Source organism: Muntiacus reevesi, chromosome 7 (genome assembly GCF_963930625.1).
Source record: "Muntiacus reevesi chromosome 7, mMunRee1.1, whole genome shotgun sequence".
Lineage (NCBI taxonomy): Eukaryota > Metazoa > Chordata > Mammalia > Artiodactyla > Cervidae > Muntiacus > Muntiacus reevesi.
Window position 1 is genome coordinate 54,197,650 of NC_089255.1, and position 25,199 is coordinate 54,222,848.

Below are 25,199 nucleotides of genomic sequence, written 5' to 3' on the forward strand. Positions count from 1 at the left end.
CGGCACGCCCACTCCCTTCCGCGGTCCCAGTCTCAGTTTCCGCCGGCGCCAGTCCGGTGCGTGCGCCTTCTGCCCTCCACGTCCCCAGCCCCAGTCCCCGCCCGCGCCGGTCGGGTGCCTGCGCCCTTTGTCTCGCAGCACAACCCTCTCGGCAGATGTCGACCATCCAGAATCTCGGTCCCTTTGTTCCGCGAACGGCCGGCAGTTTGTTCCCGCAGGTTGATTTTCTCTCTCTCTTTTGCTCTCCCACAGTTCAAGCTGGGAACTCACAAAAGCTCCCTCCGATTGTCCTCAGGGCACTGAGGCCCAGACCCTACCCCAAGTAAAGCCACCCGCTCCCTCTGTTCCGCCCCCACTTGCTGGTGGCGGATGCAGGTGTCTGGGGTACTTTTCTGCTGGGAGTTGCTTTTAGGCTCGTAATCTGTAGGTTTTATTTATTGTCTCTCTCCCAGTCAGGTTGCCCTCCGAGATTCAAACACTTCCCCCAGGCCCATCAGTGCGAGGGTTTCCCGGTGTCTGGAAATGTTCTCTAATAAGACTCCCTTCCCAGGACGGATCTCCTGTCTGGAAACGTTCTCTAATAAGACTCCCTTCCCGGGACGGATCTCCGTCCTTAGCTCTTTTGTCTCACTGTTTATCTTTTATATTTTGTCCTACCTCCTTTTGAAGACAATGGGCTGCTTTTCTGGGCGCCTGATGACCTCAGCTAGCGATCAGAAGTTGTTTTGTGAAGTTTGCTCTGCGTTCAGTTATTCTTTTGATGAATTTGTAGGAGAGAAAGTGGTCTCCCCATCCTCTTCCTCTGCCATCTTGGCTCCTCCCTCACAAACTGATGCTTTTGAACTGTGGTATTGGAGAAGACTCTTGAGAGTCCCTTGGACTGCAAGGAGATCCAACCAGTCCATCCTAAAGGAGATCAGTCCTGGGTGTTCACTGGAAGGACTGATGCTGAAGCTGAAACTCCAATACTTTGGCAATCTGATGTGAAGAGCTGACTCATTTGAAAAGACCCTGATGCTGGGAGGGATTGGGGGCAGGAGGAGAACGGGACGACAGAGGATGAGATGGCTGGATGGCATCACCGACTCGATGGACATGGGTTTGGGTGGGCTCTGGGAGTTGGTGATGGACAGGGAGGCCTGGTGTGCTGTGGTTCATGGGGTCACAAATAGTTGGACACAACTGAGTGACTGAACTGAACTGAAATGGAATGAGAATAGGACAGTCCTTGCCATAGCCAAACACAATCCAGGCAGGGACACTGGAGCCCTGGAAGATGCAGCGGCTGGGAGCTGGAGTTTAGGGATTGTGGAGCAATCCCAGGGTGAGGGCTGCTGTTGAATGCAGAGGGGTGGACTGAGGAAATGTGAGGGAGGAGATCCTGGAGGGAAATGCTGTTGGAGAAAAGCCAGGCAGCCATGGAAGCAAGGCAATACTGCTGAGTCACGTATAGGGGTTGGAGCCATCACCATAGCCTCTCTCTCCCCACACGCCAGCTGAACAACAGAGAGGCTGGCCCATCAAATGCCTGACACACAGAAATTCAGAGTAGGACCCCACCCAGGGTGCCCCTTTAAGTCCCTGATGTGCTGAAATACAGAGTGGAACCCCACCCAGGGGGCCCCTTTAAGTGACTGATGTGCCGAAATACAGAGTAGGACCCCACCCAGGGGGCCCCTCGATGTGCTTGACATGCTGAACAACAGAAAAGGATCCCAGGCAAGGGAACCCACTAAGTTCCCTTGAACTTAGTTCAAGTGCCTGAATGGGAGGAACTATGGAGAAAGACTGGCAAAAGCAGCCTTCTGATGACCAGCTACAAGAGGCTCAAAAAAAAAGACTGTTAGGGCCACATCTGTGGCGGAGGCAGTCCATGTCCCTGCACACTTGGCACCGCCAGGGTCTCTGCAAGCCAAGCAGTTGTGCCACCTCTGCGCTCAAATCTCACTGGGGCAGAGCTGCCACAGGCAAAAAAAAGCCTTGCGTCTATGCGTGCAGGGTCGCTTCGGTCCTGTTCGATCCTTTGCAACCCAGTAGAGTGGCCTGTCTGAAGAAGGAAATGGCAACCCACTCCAGTGTTCTTGTCTGGAGAATCCCAGGAACAGCGAAGCCTGGTGGGCTGCCATCTATGGGGTCACACAGAGTTGGACACGACTGAAACAACTTACCAGCAGCAGTAGCAGAGTGGCCTGTCAGGCTTCTCTGTCAGGGAGGGGGTTCTCTAGGCAAGACTACTGGAGTGTATTGGCCAACACTGGTTGCCATACCCTTCTAGAGCACTGTATTTCCTGCTGCCCTAGCTGCCAACTCCCCTGAGTACCTGGTGCTGCCAGAACCCCTGTGACCCAAACTGCTGCATCACCTCCATAACTGGCCCTCACAGAAGCTAATCCTCCAAATCCTCCAGGGCGGCTCAGGAGCAAACCCACATGTAGAGGTGGGGAAAAAACCACAGCTGAAACCCAGGGACAGCGTGGCTAAGGAAGAAGACCCAAAACATATCCAGCAGCGGTACAAGCTGCAGATTAAATACACACGATCAACTAGGCGGACTCTGTGTCTACGGAGTATATAAAAAGCCATTGAGAGCTCCCAAAAAAGAAAATGCACTAGTTCTGAGAGCTGTGGACCTTGGAAGCAAGACACACAGGAGTGAGACCAGATTAGAATCTGAGCTGCCCCAACAGCAGGTAAACTGCCTCCTCCTAGGGAGGTAAGGTGGACTGTGATTCTCAGCGAGGGAAAGGACTCTCATAGCAGTGATTCAATAAAAACATTTATTATTCTTATTTTCTGACTCCTTCTGTAGATTCTTTTGGATTTTTTTTCCTTTTGTTCCCCCTCCCACCCCCCAGTTGTAGTTGTCAATTTTATTGGCACTAAGAAATCCAATTAAGCTTTATTCTTTTCTCAGTCTCATTTTTTATTGTTGTTATAAACCTCTGCCTCTATGTTGGGCTTTTGCAGTTCTATGGAGTTTTCTTTTTTTTCTTTTCTCTTTTTTATAATTTTTTAAAACCTATTACATTTTTTCTACATTTATTCCTTTCTTTGCCTTTCCTACTGTTCTTTTTCAATTGCAGTTAACCTTTAATGGATATAAATCTATCTACCTCTATTTAACTTTGTATATCTATTCTTTCTCTCTTTTCTTTCTTTCCTTTCCTCTCAACAATTCTGTTAGTTTTGTTTTCATTGCTTTATTCTCCACTCGGCATCTTGCTTTAGTTTACTTTCCAGTTTATGATTTAGTTAGTTTTGTTCTTAACTGGTAAATGTAATTTTTTATTTCCTTTGGTTGCTGGGTCAATCTACTGCATTTATGCTGGACTGCTTTCAGTTTGCTGATGAGTGTATATGCATATGTGTATATTCCAATATTTTAATTACTATTTGCCTGATTTTTAACTACCATTTGTCTGGGGTTCATCTTTGGTCTCTCGTTTTTGGATATTTGTTTTAATCTCACTTAATGCCATCACAAACAACTTCTGGAATCTTTGTTCATGACCAGAGACCAAGCCCTGAGCCTTTGGAGTGGGAGCACTGACTCCAAGACCCCAGACTACTAAGAGAACTAACCCTAGGGAGTATCAAATAGTGAAAACTCACAAAAAGGAAACTACTCGAATACAACACTGGCTATCACCCAACCACCAGTAAGACCCTGTGCAGGATGCCTCATCTAAACAACACACAAAACAAAGAGACAAACTCAGTCATCAGCAGACAGAATTATCACCTCACTCAGCCTTGCCCATCAAAGGAAAAACAAACAAAAACTCAGCACAAATCTCACCCTATACAAAGCTTACACAAACCACTGAACCAACTTTAGGAGGGCAGAAATCAAAATGAAGAAAGAATTCAACCTTCTTCAAGGGAAGAATTCAACTTTCCTTGAAGCCTGGGAAAGGGGGACCTCAAACATAATAAGTTAAAAAATAAATAATGAAAAGGCAGGGAAATACTACACAAATGAAGGAACAAACTAGAAACGCAAAAGTCCAAATAAATGAAAAGGAAATAGGCAAACTACCTGAAAAAGAATTCAGAATAATGATAGTAAAGATGATCAAAAACCTTGAAAACAAAATGGAGAAAATGTGAGACTCAATTAACAAAGACCTAGAAGAATTAAAGAATAAATATGCAAACAACATAATTACTGAAATTAAAAATACTCTAGAAGGAATCAATAGCAGAATATCTGAAGTAGAAGAAAGAAGCAGTGAGCTGGAAGATAAAACGGTGGAAATAACTCCTGAAGAGTAGACTAAAGTAAAAAGAATGAAAAGAACTGAGGACAGTCTCAGAGACCTCTGGACAATATCAAATGCACCAACATTTGGATCATAGGGGTTCCAGAAGAAGAAAAAAAGAAAGGGTATGAGAAAAATTTTGAAGGGATTATCATTGAAATTTTCTCCAACATTGAGAAGGAAATAGTCAACCAAGTCTAAGAGACAAAAACAGTCCCATACAGGATAAACCCAAGGAGAAACACATCAAAACACATACTAACCAAACTCACAAAGACTAAACAGAAAGAAAGAATATTAAAAGCAGCATAGAAGAAGCAACAAGTAACATAAAAGGGAATTCCCACAAGCTTAACAGCTGATCTCTCAGCAGAAACTCTGCAAACCAGAAGGGAATGGCAGGACATATTTAAAGTACTGAAAGGGAAAAATCTACAACCAACTGTACCCAGAAAGGATCTCATTCAAAAATGATGGAGAAATAAATAAAAAGCTTTTCAGACAAGCAAAAATGTTAAGAAAATTGAGTACCACCAAACCGGCTTTAAAAGGACTTATGTAGTCAAGAAATACAAGAGAAGAAAAAAAGATCTTCAAAATCAACCCCAAACAATTAAGAAAATGGCAATAAGAACATATATATCAATAATTACTTTAAATGTAAATGTATTAAATGCTCCAAACAAAAGACACAGACTGGCTGAATGGATACAAAAACAAGACTCATATATATGCTATCTACAAGAAACCCACTACAGACCCAAGTATACATATAAACAGAAAGTGAGAGGATGGAAAAATATATTCCATGTAAATGGGAAGCAAAAGAAAGGTGGAGTAGCAATCCTCGTATCAGACAAAACAGACCTTAAAGATTACAAGAGATAAGGAAAAACACTACATAATGATCAAGGGATCAATCCAAGAGGAAGACATAACAATTGTAAATATCTATGGACCCAACATAGGAGCACCTCAATAACTAAGACAAACACTAACAGACACAAAAGGAGAAACTGACAGTAATACAATAATAGTAGGAGACTTTAACACCCCACTCATATCAATGGACAGATCATCAAAACAGAAAATTGATAAGGAAATATAAGTCTTAAATGATACATTAGATGAGATGGATCTCATCGATATCTTCAGGACATTTCATCCAAATGCAAAACAATACACCTTCTCAAGTGCACATGGAATATTCTCCAGGACAGACCACATCTTGTGTCACATTTCAAACCTCAGTAAATTCAAGAAAACTGAAATCATATCAAACATCTTCTTTGACCACAATGCTATGCGACTAGATATCAATTACAAGAAAATAAACTGTAAGAAACACAAACACATGGAGATTAAACAACATGTTTCTAAATAACAAACAGGTTACTGAAGAAATCAAAAGGGAATTCAAAAATTGAGAAACAAATGACAATGAAAAAATACGACAACTCAAAACCTATGGGATGTAGCAAAAGCAGTTTAAGAGGGAAGTTTACAGCAATATAATCCCATCTCAAAAACAAGAAAATCATCGAATAGACAACCTAACTTTATACCTAAAACAACTGGAAAAAGAAGAAAGAACCCCAAAATTAGTTCAGGTCAGTTCCTCAGTCATGTCCGACACTTTGAGACCCCATAAACTGCATCACGCCAGGCCTCCCTATCCATCACCAACTCCCAGAGCGCACCCAAACCCATGTACATTGAGTCAGTGATGCCATCCAGCCACCTCATCCTCTCCATCCCCTTCTCCTCCTGCCCTCAATCTTTCCTAGCATTAGGGTTTTCTCAAATGAGTCAACTCTTCGCATGAAGTGGCCAAAGTATTGGAGTTTCAGCTTCAACATCAGTCCTTCCAATGAACATCCAGGACTGATCTCCTTTAAGATGGACTGGTTGGATCTCCTTGCAGTCCAAGGGACTCTCAAGAGTCTTCTCCAACACCACAGTTCAAAAGCATCAATTCTTCTGTGCTCAGCTTTCTTTATAGTCCAATTCTCACATCCATACATAACCACTGGAAAAAAACATAGTCTTGACTAGACAGACTTTTGCTGACAAAGTAATGTCTCTGCTTTTTAATATGCTATCTAGGTCGGTAATAACTTTCCTTCCAAGGAATAAGCGTCTTTTAATCTCATGACTGCAATCACCATCTGCAGTGATTTTGGAGCCCAGAAAAATAAAGTCAGCCGCTGTTTCCACTGTTTCCCCATCTATTTGCCATGAAGTGATGGGACCGGATGCCATGATCTTAGTTTTCTGAATGTTGAGTTTTAAGCCAACTTTTTCACTCTCCTCTTTCACTTTCATCAAGAGGCTCTTTAGCTCTTCTTCACTTTCTGCCATAAGGGTGGTGTCATCTGTATATCTGAGGTTATTGGTATTTCCCCCGGCAATCTTGATTCCAGCTTGTGCTTCCTCCAGCCCAGCGTTTCTCATGATGTATATAAGCTAAATAAGCAGGGTGACAATATACAACCTTGATGTTCTCCTTTTCCTATCTGGAACCAGTCTGTTGTTCCATGTCCAGTTCTAACTGTTGCTTCCTGACCTGCGTATAGGTTTCTCAAGAGGCAGGTCAGGTGGTCTGGTATTCCCATCTCTTTCAGAATTTTACAGTTTATTGTGATCCACACAGTCAAAGGCTTTGGCATAGTCAATAAAGCAGAAATAGATGTTTTTCTGGAACTCTCTTGCTTTTTTCAATGATCCAGTGGATGTTGGCAATTTGATCTCTGGTTCCTCTGCCTTTTCTAAAACCATCTTGAACATCTGGATGTTCATGGTTCACGTATTGCTAAAGCCTGGCTTGGAGAATTTTGAGCATTACTTTACTAGCGTGTGAAATGAATGCAACTGTGCGATAGTCTGAGCATTCTTTGGGATTGACTTTCTATGGGATTGGAATGAAAAATGACCTTTTGCAGTCCTGTGGCCACTGCTGAGTTTTCCAAATTTGATAGCAGATTGAGTGCAGCACTGTCACAGCATCGTCCTTTAGGATTTGAAATAGCTCAACTGGAATTCCATCACCTCCACTAGCTTTGTTCGTAGTGATGCTTCCTATGGCCCACTTGACTTCACATTCCAGGATGTCTGGCTCTAGGTGACTGATCACACCATCATGATTTTCTGGGCAATGGAGATATTTTTTGTACAGCTCTTCTGTGTATTCTTGCCACCTCTTCTTAATATCTTCTGTTTCTGTTAGGTCCATACCATTTCTGCCCTTTACTGAGCCCATTTTTGCATGAAATCAATAGAAGGAAAGAAATTATAAAGATATGAGCAGAAATAAATGAAAGAAACAATAGTAAAGATTAATAAAACTAAAAGCTGGTTCTTTGAGAAGATAAAATTGACAAACCTTTAGCCAGATTCATCAAGAAAGAGAAAAGAATCAAATCAACAAAATTAGAAATGAAAAAGGAGAGGTTACAACAGACAATGCAGAAATTCAAATGATTCTGAATTTCTGAACAACTATATGACAATATTATGAACAACTATATGACATTAAAATAGATAACTGGAAAAAATACAGATTCTTAGAAAAGTTCAACCTTCCAAGACTGAACCAGGAAGAAATAAAAATTATGAACAACCCAATTATAAGCACTGAAATTCAAGCTGTGATCAAAAATCTGCCAAAAAACAAAAGCCCAGGACCAGATGGCTTTACAGGAGAATTCTATCAAACATTTATGAGAGAGTTAATACCTACCTTTTCAAAACTATTTCAAAAAAATTACAGAGGAAGGGACACTTCCAAACTCATTCTATGAGGCCACCACCACCCTGATACCAAAACCAGACAACGACAACACACACAAAAAAAGAAAACTGCAGGCAAGTATCACTGATGAACACAGATGCCAAAATCCTCAACAAAATTTTAGCAAAACAGAATTCAGCAACACATCAAAAAACTCATACGCCATGATCACGTTGGGTTTATTCCAGGATTCAAGGATTCTTCAATATATGCCAATCAATCCATGTGATACACCATATTAACAAATTGAAAGAGAAAAACCATATGATAATCTCAATAGATGCAGAAAAAGCCTTTGGCAAATTTCAGCACCCCTTTATGATTAAAACGCTTCAAAAAAATGGGCATAGAAGGTACCGACCTCAACATAGTAAAGGCCATAATGATAAGCCTACAGCAAACATTGTTCTCAATGGTGAAAAACTGAAAGCATTCCCCTTAAGATCAGGAACAAGACAACGGTGTCCACTTTCACCACTATTATTCAACACAGTTCTGGAAGTCCTAGCTGCAGCAATCAGAGAAAATAAATAAATAAATAAATAAAAGGAGTCCAGATCAGAAAAGAAGTAAAGCTCACTGTTTGCAGATGACATGACACTGTACATAGAAAACCCTACAAGACAGTATCAGAAAAGTACTAGAACTAATCAGTCAATTTAGCAAAGTTGCAGGATTCAAAATCAATACATAGAAATGTCTTGCATTTCTAGATACTAACAATGAAAAATCAGAAAAAGATATTAAGGAATCAATCCCATTCACTATTGCAATAAAAAGAATAAAATATCTAGGAATAAACTTACCTAAGGAGACAAAAGAACTGTACACAGAAAATTATAAGACACTGATGAAAGAAATCAAAGATGACATAAACAGATGGAGAGATATTCCATGTTCCTGGGTAGGAAGAATCAATATTGTGAGAATGACTATACCACCAAATGCATCTATAGATTCAATGTGATCCCCATCAAATTACCAATGGCATTTTTCAAAGAACTAGAACAAAAATTTTCACAATTCATATAGAAACACAGAAGACCCTGAATAACCAAAGCAATCTTGAGAAAGAAGAATGGAGCTGGAGGAATCAACCTTCCTGACTTCAGATTATACTACAAAGCTACAGTCATCAAGACAGTATGGTACTGGCACAAAAACAGCAATATAGACCAATGGAACAAGATAGAAAGCCCAGAAATAAACCCATGCACCTATGGGTTCCTTATTTTTTGACAAAGGAGGCAAGAATATACAACAGGGCAAAGACAGCCTCTTCAATAAAAGGTGCTGGGGAAACTGGACAGCTACATGTAAAAGAATGAAATTAGAACACTTCCTAACACATACACAAGGATCAAAATAGATTAAAGACCTAAATGTAAGACCAGAAACTATAAAACTCTTAGAGGAAAACATAGGCAGAGCACTCAATGACATAAATCAAAGCAAGATCCTCTATGACCCACCTCCTAGAGTAATGGAAATAAAAACAAAAGTAAACAAGTGGACTGATTAAACTTAAAAGCTTTTGTATAGCAAAGGAAACTATAAACAAGGTGAAAAGATAACCCTCAGAATGGGAGGAAATAATAGCAAATGAAACAACTGACAAAGGATTAATTTCCAAAATATACAAGCAGCTCATACGACTCAATACCCAAAAAACAAAACCCAATTAAAAAGTGGGAAAAAGACCTAAACAGACATTTCTCCAAAGAAGACATACAGATGGCTAACACAGGAAATGATGCTCAATACAGCTCATTATTTGAGAAATGCAAATCATAACTACAGTAAGATATCACCTCATACTGGTCAGAACGGCCATCATCAAAAAGTTTACAAACAATAAATGGTGAAGAGAGTGTGGAGAAAAGGGAACACTCTTGCACTGTTGGTGGGAATGTAAACTGATACAGCCACTATGGAAGATAGTATGAAGATACCTTAAAAAACTAGGAATAAAACCACCACATGACTCTGCAATCCCACTCATAGGCATATACCCTGAGGAAACCAAAATTGAACGGGACACATATATCCCATTGTTCACTGCAGCACTATTTGCAATAGCTAGAACATGAAAGCAACCTAGATATCCATCGACAGATGAATGGATAAAGAAGTTGTGGTACATATATGCAATGGAATATTACTCAAACATGAAAAGGAACACATTTGAGTCAGTTCTAATGAGGTGGATGAACCTAGAACCTATTATAAAGAGTGAAGTAAGTCAGAAAGAGAAAGATAAACATCATATTCTAAAATATATATACAGAATCTAGGAAAATGGTACTGAAGAATTTATTTACAGGGTAACAATGGAGAAACAGACATAGAGAACAGACTTAGGGACATGGGCAGAGGGAAGGAGAGGGTGAGATGTATGGAAAGAGTAACATGGAAACTTACATTACCATATGTAAAATAGATAGCCAATGGGAATTCGCTCTATGGCTTAGGAAACTCAAAACAGGGGCTCTGTATCAACCTAGAGGGGTGGGACAGGGAGGGAGATGGGAGGGAGGTTCATAAGGGAGGGGATGTATGTATATACCTATGGCTGATTCATGTTGAGGTTTGACAGAAAACAGCAAAATTCTATAAAGCAATTACCCTTCAATAAAACAGATAAATTTTAATGAAAACAGAAAGAAACTCATGGACAGAGAATGTACTTACAGTTGGGAAGCAGAGGATGGGGGAAGGGAAAGTTAGGGAGTTAGGGATGGACATATACACACTGGTGTATTTAAAATGGGTAACCAACAGAGACCTACCGTACAACACATGGAACTCTGCTCAGTATTATGTGATAGCCTAGATGGGAGAGGAGTTTGGAGGAGATGGATGCGTGAATACACATGACTGAATCCCTTTGTTGTTCACTTGAAATGATTGCAAAACTGTCAACTGGCTATACTTCAATCCAAAATAAAAAGTTCAAAATAGAAAAAAAAAGAAGTAAAAAATAAAATATTTTTAAAAACTGTTAAGACTTTAGAAAGAATAGATATTTAAGAAAAGATCTGGTTCACTTACACTACATATAATCCTTAAATAGGATTAGGTGCATGGTACTTTAAATCTATGACAAACTATGACAAATTTTTAAAGAAGGAGCGTTATTGTAAAATGAAGAATTATGCATTTTGAAAGGCTATATTGCTATACATTTAAATGATATAGTCCTACTTAGAGTTTTGAAAAAATATCGTCTCTTCAATTAAACATTTTCATAATGGAATGATGCAAAACAGTGGGCAGAGGACATAGACATTTCTCTAAAGAAGACATACAGATGGCCAAGAGACAGATGAAAAGATGCTCAACATTACTAATTAGAGAAATGCAAATAAAAATTACAGAAAGATATTACCTCACAGCAGTCTGAATGGCCATCATTAAGAAATCTACAAACAATAAATGCCGGAAAGGGTATGGAGGAAAGAGAACCCTCCTACATTGCTGGCGGGAATGTAAATTGGTACAGACCCTATGGAGAAGGGTATGGAGGTTTCTAAAAATTAAAAACATAAGTACCATATGACCCAGAAATCCCACTCCTGGGCAATATTCAGAGAAAAATATGCTTTGAAAGGAGACATGTACTACAGTATCCATTGCAGTGCTATTTACAATAGACAGGACATGAAATAAACCTAACTGTCCATTGATAGATGAAGGAATAAAGAAGATGTGGCACATATATACAATGGAATATTACACATCCATAAAAAGAATGAAATAATGCCATTTACAGCAACATGAATGCATCTAGAGATTATCATAAGAAGCGAACAACTCAGATAAAGAAATGTATGATATATCTTATATGTAGAAAATTTAAAAAACGATACAAATGAACTTACAAAATAGAAACACACTCACACTTAGAAAACAAACTTATGGTTACCAAATGAAAAAGGTGGGGTAGGGACAAATTGGGAGTCTGGGATTCTTATATACACACTACTATATTTAAAATAAATAACTAACAAGGATCTAGTGTATAGCACAAGGAACTTGTGCTCAATTTTAATGACATAAACGGGAAAAGAATTTTAAAAAGAATAGATATATGAATAAGTCAATCACTTTGCTGTACACCTAAAACACTATATTGAAATCAACTATAGTCCAATAAAAATTCTAAATAAATAAATGTTTCTTAGGACATAGGGTAAATATTTATAATACTTATTTATATCTCATACATATATCATGAAGTTTCAGATGTATAAAATAACTAAATATAATTCAAATTCAAGTATAAAAAAGTAAAAATTAAAAAAAAATTTTTTAAAACATTTATCAGGTGAACATGATTATTCTATCCAACATGCTGCATGGGAACCTAAGAAACTAAAACTTAGCATATAGGAACACACAAGATGTAAGTTTAAGCCCATCAGAAGTTCCTGCGTGAGCATCTCTGAGAAGGAAATCTGTTTAGGCAACATGTGACCTCCACTGCCCTCAATTTTCCCTCTCATCAGTGAAGTAAGGTTTTACTAGCATGTATCTGAAGCCTTTAACTCTAAATTCCAAGGCTTTTGGTTTTTTATGTATAGCAAATTTTCACTATAACAAAGTGTTTGTCAGATGAAGGCATTCTTGGCAGAGGGAAAAGCATTTTAATAGGCATTGTGAAAGAATATAGAGCTACAGGGACTGAAACATGGTAATATGAGAGTGGAGGATTCTAAGAAATAATAGATGAATCGAGTCATAGTATGAAAGTCTTCATATATCTTATTAGGGAGTTTATACCCTAATTGCAATGTGGAATCTCAGGTGGTTTCTGAGAAAGACACTGATATACAACATGACCAGAATTTAATTTTCTCTTCTAAAAATTCCAAACTAGTCCTCTGGACAAGGCATAACAAGATGACATGGAAGGGAATTCCTATCTGACCCACATATACCACAATTCCACATGCATACACAAATGCTAAGTAACTTAATTTTTAAAACTGTAAAGCATATCCAAACTCAGAGAGAAGAACAATCTCCTAGTAACTACAAATGAAGAAGCTATTCAACAGTGACTATGAGTGGAACAAAAGCCAAAATACCTTACAGGGGCATCTTAACACTTCATTCATTCATTCAGCAAGTATCGACAGAGTGCCCCCTAAGTGCTAAGCATTGTGCTAGGGATTCAGGATGCCAAAATTGAAAATAAAGATAAAATTCCATGAGCGGTAGTAAAATATAACCTTAAGCCCATATCACAGAATCTGTGCACAAGCATAGCTAAAAAAACCAATGTTTTTGGAGCTGCCTGGATAGAGCAGGAAGTCAATTCAGTATAAATGCACTCATACAATATAAATGCATTAGATAAAAACTATCTAATGGAATGGAGAAACAAGGAAGTTTCCAATCCACCTAAAGACATAAAAACTTATCCATGAAACACTGAATCTCAGGCCTATTCAAATGTGGTTTCACAATTCACATCAAATTAAATACTTTATTCTTTTCACATAAAATACTAATAAAAATGGATGATGTACCTTGCCACAAAAGAAATCTCAACATTCCATTAAAATGTTATCATAAATTCCAACTGCATAAGAAATCAACAATGAGTTAGCAATTTAAAAAACAAAAAACCTACACTTGGAAGCTCATTCAACATTTCCCCGTAAGATTTACAGAGGTGAAAAAAATGGTAGAAATCATTAAATATGCATAAATAAAATAATATTAAACAGATACAAAGATACAGACATATGTATTTGTGTGATAAACCTGGTATGATATAATTACAGAACTAAATGTATTAAATAAATAAATAAATTAAAAGAAATAAAAAATGCAACTCAAGAAGCTAAAAAGAATCATAGCATAAGCCCAAAGAAAGTAAATTAGAATAACAAAGATTGGAAATAATGATGCAAAATTATTTTCTGAAAATGTAGGTATGAAAAAGATGTTTTAAAAGGTTTTTAATAACAGTATAAACCTTAAGCAAGACTGATTAAGGGTAATGTCCATTTGAACAATATTATGTAAAAGAGATATAGCCAAAGATGAAGTAGACATTTAAAAGCTAGAGTATATAATACATATCTTTGTCAATCAATGCTAAAACAAAGAAATGGGTAATCTTCTAAAGACATTAAATTACCAAAATATGAATTTCTAAACTATAAATTACCAATATTTATACAAAATATAAAAACTAAACAAACCAATAGTTACTAAAGAATACTTGAATCAGTACAAAAATCTCCCCAAAAAGAATACCAGGTTTTATAGTCTGTGTAAAACAGATAAAACAAACCTAGCTACAGAAGTAAGATGGACTTCTATAATCACATAGAATATGCAGAATGGAAACAGAAGGAAATGTACCAAGTTAATTTTCTGAGGTTTGATATTGTCATCAGAAAAGATGTTCAACATTACTAATGAATAGAGAAATACAGATCAAAACTACAATGAGGTTATCATCACACCAGTCAAAATGACCATCATCAAAAGTCCACAAATAATAAATTCTGGAGAGGGTGTGCAGAAAAGGAAACGCTCCTACAGTGTTGGTGGGAATGTAAACTGGTACAACCACTATTAAGAACAGTATGGAAATTCCTTATAAATCTAAAAATAGGGCTACCACATGATCTATCAATCCCACTACTGGGCATATATCCACAGAAAAACAATTTGAGAAGATACATGCACCCTAATCTTCACTACAGCACTATCTACAATAGCCGGGACATGGAAGCAACCTACACGTCCATCAACAGAGGAATGGATGAAGGAGATAACACTGTACTATTACTCAGTCACAAAAAGGAACAAAATAATGCCATTTGCAGCAACATGGATAGACCTAGAGACTGTCATAATAAGTGAAGTAAGTCAGACACAGAAAAATACCATATTCTATCTCTTACATGTAGATTCTAAATAAAGGGTACAAATGAACTTATTTACAAAACAGAAGTAGAAAACAAACTTATGGTTATGAGAGGATAAGGGGAAGGGAATGTAAAATAGGAGATTGAGACTGACATGTACACCCTACTATACTAAAACAGATTACTAATAAAAATCTGCTATATAGCACGAGAAACTATTCAGTACTCGGTAATGTCCAATATGGGAAAATAATCTGAAAAAAGTGTGTGTGTGTCTATATAACTGAATCACTTTGCTGTAGAACTGAAACACAACATTGTAAATCAATTATACTCCAATAAAAAACTTAAGAAAAAGATAGTATACGAGATTATACGCAAGTATCACATATGAGTTCACTAGTTTTCAATAGTTTTTTGTATCCTATAAAGTAGTGTGCATGGGGCATGGATGCATAAACTTATCCAAGTTGTGCTTATCCCCAAGGTAACACAGTGCTTGAACAATGTAAAATCAACTGAACAACTGCTTCCAGAAAAAAAACAGATAGCCTTACTTTCCCCATCACTCTCACTAAATATAGCTAAAAACTCTGGGTGTTATATATAAAATGAATATGCATATAAAATACTAAAAGTTGGAGACAAAGCATATAGGCTAGAAACTCTGGCATCAAAGTTCTATATGGTGTTAAGTTCTCTCAGTGCTCTTTTTGACTCAAATATCCCAAACGAAACACCGGAGAAGCCAGTACCCCAGAAATGTTAATTTTACCAACAAGGAAAGGCTCCTCTCTCTAGCAGAATGACCAGGAAAGAAACAGGCTAGCAAAACAGCAAACATTTCACAGACTAGTTAACCCATTTAAGCTAAATATCACAGAACCACCTGTGGCGCTATTTCCACTCCTGTCAGGAAAGGCCAAAAAGTTTGCCTAGACATCTAACCCCAGCCATGCTGCGGTGAGATGCTCCAGCTCCCCACACCATCTGGAGAGCCGTCACAGAAGGGGAGCTGGAAACCACACAAGAAGCCTGAACTTCTCCCCAAAAGAAGTGGTAGTAAGTGGGGAGTGAGGATTTTCACCACTTGACCAACCATAACAAGGTCACCCCACAATGTCAGTGGTGGCCACACAGGAAGCAACAATTAGGCACCCATTTCCCTCTAAGCCAAGGTGGTGTAAGCAACTCCCAGTCTTGCCCAGGAGTAACAAGAAATCTCTCCACCTCAGCGTCCATGGAAACTGAGAGAACTTGGACTTCCACTTTCACCTGGCAGAAATAAGGCATAACTCACACCCAACTACTGAAGCAGTCAGACATTTGCTAAAACACAAGATTTAAGTAAGATTCAAAGTCATATAATACCTCAGAGGTCCAGGTTTCCTGTTTTACCGAGAGCCTTACACTGAATAAATAAGGACAACAGATGCCGATGTGGTGACACTGGTTTTAGAATTAACTGACAAGGATTTTAAAGTTGTCAACAGAACATGTTTCATCATATAATCATAAATTTCTGAAACAAATGAAAATATAGAAAGTTTTATTCAAGAAGTAGACAGTTTCAGCAAGAAACTGAAAATATAAAAAAGAAACAAATGAAAATTTTAGAATTAAAATGTAATAACAAATAAAATATGAAGCAGATAGGTTTAACATTCATTTGAGAGAAAAAACACATCGGTGAACTTGAAGATGGAACAGGAGAAACTGCATAATCACACCACCATTCTTCAACAGCATACATGAAAATAAACTCATAATGGATTAAAGACCTAAGTGTAAGACCAGATACTATGAAAGTATCTTAGAGGAAAACATAGACAGAATACTCTGTGAATAAATCACAGCAATATCTTTTTCTATCCATCTCCTAGAATAATGGTAATAAAAAAGGGGGGGGGTGGTAATTGAACTTAAAAGCTTTTGCACAGCAAAAGAAACCATAAGCAAAATTAAAAGAAAACCCACAGAATGGGAGAAAACATTTGCAAATGGTGTGAATGATGAGGAATTGATCTCTAAAATTTACAAACTGTTCATGCAACTCAATATTAACACAAAACAAAAACACAACCCAATCAAAAATTGGGCAGAAGACCTAAACAGACATTTCTCCAAAGAAGACCAAATTATAATGATAGTGAGTTATCACCTCACTCTGATCAGAATGGCCATCATTAAAAAGTCCTACAAACAATAAATACTGGAGAGGATGTGGGGAAAAAGGAACACTCTTAAACTGTTGGTAGGAATGTAAACTGGTACAGTCACAATGGAGAATAGTATGGAGGTTCCTTAAAAATTAAAAATAGAGCTACCATATGATCTAGCAACCCCACTCCTGGGCATATATCCAGAAAAAATACATGGTTGGAAAGCATACATGCACTCCAATGTCCAAAGCAGTGCTATTTATAATTTACACGCTATTTCTGTATCAAAGCAGTGCCAAGACACGGAAGCAACCTAAACGTGCATCAATAGATGAATGGATAAAGATGTGGTACATATATACAATGGAATATTACTCAGTCAGTATTTAAAAGATTGAAATAATTCTATTTGCAGCAACATAAATGGACCTGGAGATTATCATACTAAGTGAAGTAAGTCAGTCAGAGAAAGACAATATATCATTTATAAGTGGAATCTAAAAATTCATACAAATGAACTTATTTATCAAAATATAAAATGACTCACCAACTAAGAGAGCAAACACACAGTGACCAAGGAGGAAAGGTGGAAGGGAGGGATAGACTCAAAGTTTGGGATTGGCAGGTACACATGTTATATTTAAAATAGATAAGGACCTACTGTATAGTACAGGGAACTCTGAGCAATAATCTGTAATAACCTAAATGGGAAAAGAATTTGAAAAAGAATAGATAAAAGTGTATGTATAACTGAATCACTTTGCTATACACCTGAAACTAACACAATATTAGTTATAATATTATAACTATTATATATATAATATGTATATTATATAATATATATAATATCCATTATTAAATAAAATTTTAAAATAAAAAATAAATTTTTGAAATAAAATGTATTTATCAGAAACCAGAGAGGCAAGAGAGAATGGCACGACAGTTTCTAAGTGCTGAAAGAAGAAAATTACTAACTCAAGTTTCCAAATCCAGTGAAAATATATCCTCAGGAATAAAGAGTAAAGCAAGACATTCTCAGATAAAGGAAAACAGTGAAACTTTTTAACCAGCCAACTTACTCTAGATGAATGGCTAAAGAAAACTCTTCAAACAGAAAGTAAATACAAAAGGAATCCTGGACCATCTAGAAAAAAAGAGAATATGTTAACAGCAATCTATGGGTGTTTACAATATACTTTTCTCCTCTTGAGTTTTCTATATTTTATTTGATGGTTGAAATAAAATGAATAATGTGGTTCTCAGTGTATACAGAAGAAATATTTAAGACATTTTAAATGTGTGAGAGTAAAGAAACAGAGGGAGATAAGATTACTGCTTTTAGCTTGAACTGATTAAATGTATGCACCAGCAGGCTTTGATAAATTATGTATGAATAATATGTGGTAGGCAAAATAATGGTCCCCAAGATGATTATGTAATGAAATTTGGAATCCAAATATTTTATGTAACTTAGAAAAGGGGAAATAAAGTTTCACATGGACTTAGACTACTCATAGCTAACCTTAACCTAGATATTATCCAGGGTTATTTGGTAGGTTCAATGTAATCACAAAGGCAGGACCTGTTAAAAATGGAAGAGGGAAGTAGAAGAACAAAGTCACAGTGATGCAGTATGAAAAAGCTCAACACACAGCTGCTAGTTTGAAGATGGAAGAAGATGGTCATGAGCCAAGCAATATGAGTGGCATCTAGAATCTGGAAAAATCCATGAAAAAGATTCTTCCCTAAGCCTCCAGAAAGGAATATAGCTATGCCGATAACTTTTCTTTAGCTCAGTGCTACCTGTATCAAAATTTCACCTTCAGAATTCAGATGTTCACCTTCAAAACTCTAAATTTGTATCAGGTTTGTGGTAATTTTAAGGCAGCAATTGAAAACATATGCATAAATCAACAATCAGAATACCTACTTAAAATCTCTGCAAAGAGATACACTTAAAAACTAAAAAAGGGTACAAGTAATCTATAACAAGGCAAGAAAAAAGATGAAATCTGGGATGAACAAACAAAAGACAAGAATGAAAGATTTAAGCTTTAACATATCAATATTTGCATTAAATGCAAATAGTTTAAATAAATCACATAAAAGAGCTTAACAGAGTGCATAAAATATCATGACCTAACTAATGCTGTCTACAAGGAACTCAATTCAAATATAATATAAGCAAACTGAAAGTAAACAAATGGAAAGATATGCCATACAAACATTAATCAAAAGAAAGCAATAGTAGCTATGTTTATATCAAATGAAATAGACTTCAGAGCAAAGAAAACAGAGGCCAAAGGATACAGTATGGTATAAAGGTCCATCCACCAAGATGCTGTAGCAATCCCAAATAACTATGCGCTAAATACAGAGCTGCAAACCATGTGAAGTAAAAACTTACATAACTGAAAGGAAAAGTAGAGAAATCCATAATTATTGTCAGAGACTTAAAACCTCTACCCTACAGTGATTAAAGTAATCTAAGAATATGTTAATACATACAAAGATATACCATGTTCATGAATTGAAAGTATTTTCCTTTTTTAATCTAAGTATAGCTGACAGACAATACTGTATTATTTTCAACTGTACAACATAGTGATTTGAGGCATTTATATACACCATCGTAATACGATGGTGAATTGATCACCATCGTAAGTCTAGTAACCTCTGTCACCATACAAAGTTGTAATATTACTGACTATATTCTCTATGCTGTACATTACATTCCCATCACTTATTTCATACTTGGAAGCTTATACCTCTTAATTCCTTTTACTTGTTTTTCTTTCCATTTATTTTTATTAGCTGGAGAAAAGGGAACCCTCTTACACTGTTGGTGGAAATGCGAACTAGTAGAGCCACTATGGAGAACAGTGTGGAGATTTCTTAAAAAACTGGAAATAGAACTGCCATACGACCCAGCAATCCCACTTCTGGGCATACACACTGAGGAAACCAGATCTGAAAGAGACACGTGTACCCCAGTGTTCATTGCAGCACTGTTTATAATAGCCAGGACATGAAAGCAACCTTTTACTTGTTTTGCCCAACCACCTACCTCTCTCTCTCTGGGGGCCATCGGTTTGTTCTCTGTGTCTATGAATCCACTGTTTTTGTTTTTTACATTCCACATATAAGTGAAATACAGTATTTGCCTTTCTCTGACATTTTATTTGCATAATAATCTTTCAGATTGACCTATCTTGTTGTAAATGGCAAGACTAGATGCTTGCTTGTGGCTGAGTAATATTCCACCACCACACACACACACGCAAAATACATATACTGTTTATATGCAATATGGGACTTCCCACGTGGCTTAGTGGTAAAGTATCTGCCTGTCAAGGCAGGAGACTCAGGAAACATGGGTTTGATCCCTGGGTCAGGAAGATCCCCTGGAGTATTCTTGCCTAGAAAATTCCATTAAGTCTGGCAGGCTGCAGTTCCATGGGATCACAAAGAATCACACACAACTGAGTATGCACACATACATGTAATAGTAACAAAAGTCATAGGGGACCTTAAAGGATAAAAAAAAAAAAAAAAAGACCTATATATGCTGCTTATAAGAGACTCACTTCAGATTGAAAGACAGTGATAGAGGAATGGATAAAGATGTGATACATCTATATATATGTGTGTGTATAAATATATATATAATATTATGCCTTAACTAGAGCATTTAATCCCATTAATTACTGACAGTTATGTACTTATCGTCAGTTTGTACATTGTTTTTCAATTGTTTTTCTTCACTTTTCTCTTCCTTTGTGATTTTATATTTTTCTCTAATGTTACGTTTATGTTCCTTTCTATATTTTGTGTACCTGTTACAGGTATTTGGTTTGTGGTTACCCTAACAGTCACATATAACAACCTATGTATATAGCAGTCTATTTCAATTTGATAGGGGAATTCCCTAGTGGTCTAGTGATTAGAACACCATGCTTTCACTGTGGAGGGCACAGGTTCAATCCCTTGTTGGGGAACTAAGATCTCACAAGCTGTAAAGCATGGCCAAAAACAAACGAAAAATAAATTTAAAAAATTCCACCCAAAAAGTTGATGGTACCTTAAATTTGAGTATATTCTAAAAGCACTACTTTTGTACCCTCACATTGTATGTTTTTGATATTTTATATCTTAGTAGTTTGTGTATTTAAGGTAAAATTTTACTACTTTTGTCTTTAAACCTTCATATTTGATTTATATGTGCCTTTCCAAAGTCTGCTTTGACCATTGAGATTTTTCTTAATTTTGGGTCTAGTTATGGCTTTGCCTTTTCCATTTGAAGAAATTCTTTTTACATTTTTTGTAAGGCCAGTTTAGTGGCAAAAAAACTCCTTTAGCTTTTGCTTATCTGTGAAATGATTTCTCCTTCTCTCTGAACGATAATCTTGCCAGGTAGAGTATTTATCGGTTTTTTTTTTTTTTTTCTTTTTTTCCCGTTAGTACTTTGAATATATTGTCATTCCCTTCTCATCTGCAAGGTTTCTTCTGAAAAATCAGCTAATGGTTTATGAGGGGTCTTTTGTATATAACTAGTTTTTCTCATGCAACTAAACAGTCTCTAACTTTTGACATTTAATTATAGGGTGTATTAATGTGGGTCTTTGGATTCATCTTGCTTGAGACTCTGTTCTAGAACTTGGATGTGTTTTCTGTTCCAGGTTAAGGAGGTTTCTGGCTTCCCTTGTAGCTCACTCATTAAAGAATCTGCCTGCGATGCAGGAGACCTGGGTTCAATTTCTGGATCAGGAAGATCCCCTGGAAAAAGGAAATGGCAACCCACTCCAGTATTCTTGCCTGAAGGATCCCCTTGGACAGAGGAGCCTGGGAGGCTACAGTCCAAGAAGTCACAAGAGTTGAACATGACTTAGCGACTAAACCACGAACCACCACCAAGGAGGTTTCCAGCCATTTTTTCTTCAAGTAGGTTTTCTTCTCTTTCTGGGATGCATACAATGCAAATGTTAGTATTATTGTTGCCCCAAGGGTCCCTTAAATTTTCTTTTTCCTCCTTGCTGTTCCAATTGTGTCATTTCTACAACTCTGTATTCCAAATTGTTGTTTATTCTTTTGCATCCTCTTGTCTGCTGTCATTTCCTGTAGTGTACTTTTCATTTCCATTATTGTATTCTTCAGTTCTAACTTATTCTTTTTTATATTTCGTTTGTTCCAAGTTATTACTTAGTTTATCCATTCTTCTCCAAGTTTGGTGAACTCCAAGTTTGATGAACAAGTTTGATGACTAACACTTTGAACATTTTCTTCTTGGTACATTGCTTCTCCTTCATTTAGTTCTTTTTCTGTGGTTTTGTCTTGTTCTTTTGTTTGAAATATATTCCTACTGTTTCCATTTTGTATAATTCTATGTGTGCTTCTATGTATTAAATTTATAAGCTATGTCTCCAGATCTTGAAAGAGCAACTTTATGTAGAACATGTCCCATGGAGCCTGGTGGCACAATTCCCCCAGGTCCCAGAGCCATGTGCTCCAGGAGTATCCCCTGTGTGGGCTATACATGCCCTCCAGTTGTGGTTGAGCCATAATTTTTGCGAACGTGCCGGTGGGTGGGATCAGATAGTTGTCTTAAAGGCTTGGCAGTGACTGCTGTGGACACCTTTGTGGGTGGGCCTGCCACTCCACACAACTGTCCACGAGGCCTGGCAGTGAATACTGCAAGCACGCCAATGTGTGTCCCCTAGCATTACTGGATGCAAAAACTGGCCACAACTCCTGAAGGCCTGCTGGGATATGCAGCAGGTGTCCCAGAGCAGGAACCACTTTACAAGTTTACCAGGACTGGCCAAAGTGGCCCACCAGGTAGAACAGGGCAGAAGCCTTGTGGAGAGGCCAGCTGCAGGGAGGTTGTCCAGTGGTTGGTCCTCAAGGGAATGTTGTGGCAAGCCTCACAGCACAGAAATGGCCCTTGCAGTGCCAGGCTAGCTAGCTGAGAAAGTGGAGAGAAGAATGCTGCCCACCAGTATTTCTTTTCCTACAGAAAGTTCTACCATATTTCTGCCCCCTTGGCAGATACCTTAAAGTTAATAAATCTGCTCCTGTAGCATGTTCAGTTCCATCTGATTTTTTGTGATTCTGTGGACTGTAGCCCTCCAGGCTCCTCTGTCCATGAGATTCTCCAGGCAAAAATACTGTTGTGGGTTGCCACTTCCTCCTTTAGGGGATCTTCCCAACCCAGGTATCGAACCTGAATCTCCTGTGCCTACTGCATTGGCAGGCAGGTTCTCTACCACTGAGCCACCTGGGAAGCCCCCTTCTCAAATTATCCAGCTTCTTTTTAAGCTGCTGCTTTTTGTGCTGGGGCTCGGAGTGAGCAAGTCTGAGTACAAGCCCTTCAAGAGCAGAGTCTCACAGCTCTCTAGCTCTCCTGGAAAATCTCACTGATTTTTTAAAACCAGACATCATGAGAGCTCATCTTTCCAATGCAGGTCCCCAGGCTGGGAGGCCTGATGTGGGACTTATATCCCTTGCTTCTGTGGGGGGATCTCTATGGTTGTGATATCTCCTCCTGTTTGTGGGTTGTTCCATCGGGGAGCAGTTTCTGACTAGACTGCATCCCTATCCTTCCTATTTGTCACAATGTGGCCTTCATAGCCTTAGTTGTAGAAAATTTGTTCTATTGATCTTCAGGTCATTCTTAGGGGTAGTTATTCTATATGCAGTTGTAGTTTTGATGTCCCTGAGCTCATCTAGAAGGTAAGCTCATCTAGAAGATGAGCTCAGGATCTTCCTACTTTACCACTTTGATTTCTGCCCCCTAAACTGGAAGTTTTAAGACAGCAAGATGTCAGGTCTTTACAAATATATATATAAAACTTTATAAAGTTTTATATATATTTTTTATAAGAACTGAATATATATTTCAATACATATTTAATTCAATCCTTAAAATTCCAGAAAGTTTTTGTAGGTGCACAGATTTCTCTAAAAACTATATGGAAAGCAAAGAACTAGAACAGCTAAACCAAAGCAGACAAGGAAGAAAATTCTACTACTCAAATACAAGACTTATTTTATAGTTATAATAACCAAGACTATGTGTTATCAGTGGACAGAATGAAACATAAATTAATGCTGCTGCTGCTGCTAAGCCACTTCACTCATGTCCAACTCTGTGCGACCCCATAGACGGCAGCCCACCAGGCTCCCCCATCCCTGGGGTTCTCCAGACAAGAACACTGGAGTGGGTTGCCATTTCCTTCTCCATCAATGCAACAAAACACAAAAATCAGAAATAGACCTACACAACTGATTTTTTGCAAAGATGCAAAAAGAATTCAATGGAGGATAGACTTTTCAACAACTGGTGCTTAAACAATTGTGCATTCATAAGCAAAACCACTACCTCAGCCTTAACCTCACATCTTAGGAAAAGATTATCTCAAGACAAAATACACATTTAAGTTGTGTGTGTGTGTGTGTGTTTCAGTTGTGTCCAACTCTGAAATTACAAAAATCTAAGTTAACTTAGGAAAAAATATTAAAAGGCATAGGACTCCGAATAGCTCTTACTCATGATACCAAAAGTATGATACAAAAAATAATAACTTTTCTTTATTCAAAATTTACAACTTTGTTATTGGAAAGACCCTGTTAAAAGCATGAAAAAACAAGCTATGAACTGGAAGAATATATATGCAAATTACATATCTAAGAAATGATTAGTACCTAAAATAACATAAAGAGCTTTCAAAATCCAATGGTAAAAAACCCCAAAACAAAAACAAAACACCCCATAAAAGCCATACATAAGAATCAGAAAATGGAAAAAAGATATAAACAGACATTTCACGCAAGAAGACACATGACAAAAAACAAACACATGAAAAGATGGTTTCACTAGGTATTCAGGAAATGCATACTAAAGCCATGACAAAGTACTTCTGCACTCCTATCGGAAAAGCCAAAATAAAAAACATTGACAATACCAAATGCTAGGAAGGATGCCGTGAAACTCGATCTCTCGTACATTGTCAATGGGAATCTAAAATGATATGGTAACTCTGGAAAACAGACAGTTTCATATAAAACTAAATATATAGTTATAACCTGCAATTGCACC

At 37.6% G+C, this 25,199-nt stretch overlaps 1 protein-coding gene across 2 annotated transcripts in view; it reads right to left on the reverse strand.

Annotated features, from left to right (window-relative positions):
• Positions 1–25,199, reverse strand: part of UNC13C (unc-13 homolog C) — a 621,734-nt gene that overhangs the window by 494,063 nt on the left and 102,472 nt on the right. The gene's annotated exons all lie outside the window — the stretch shown is intronic.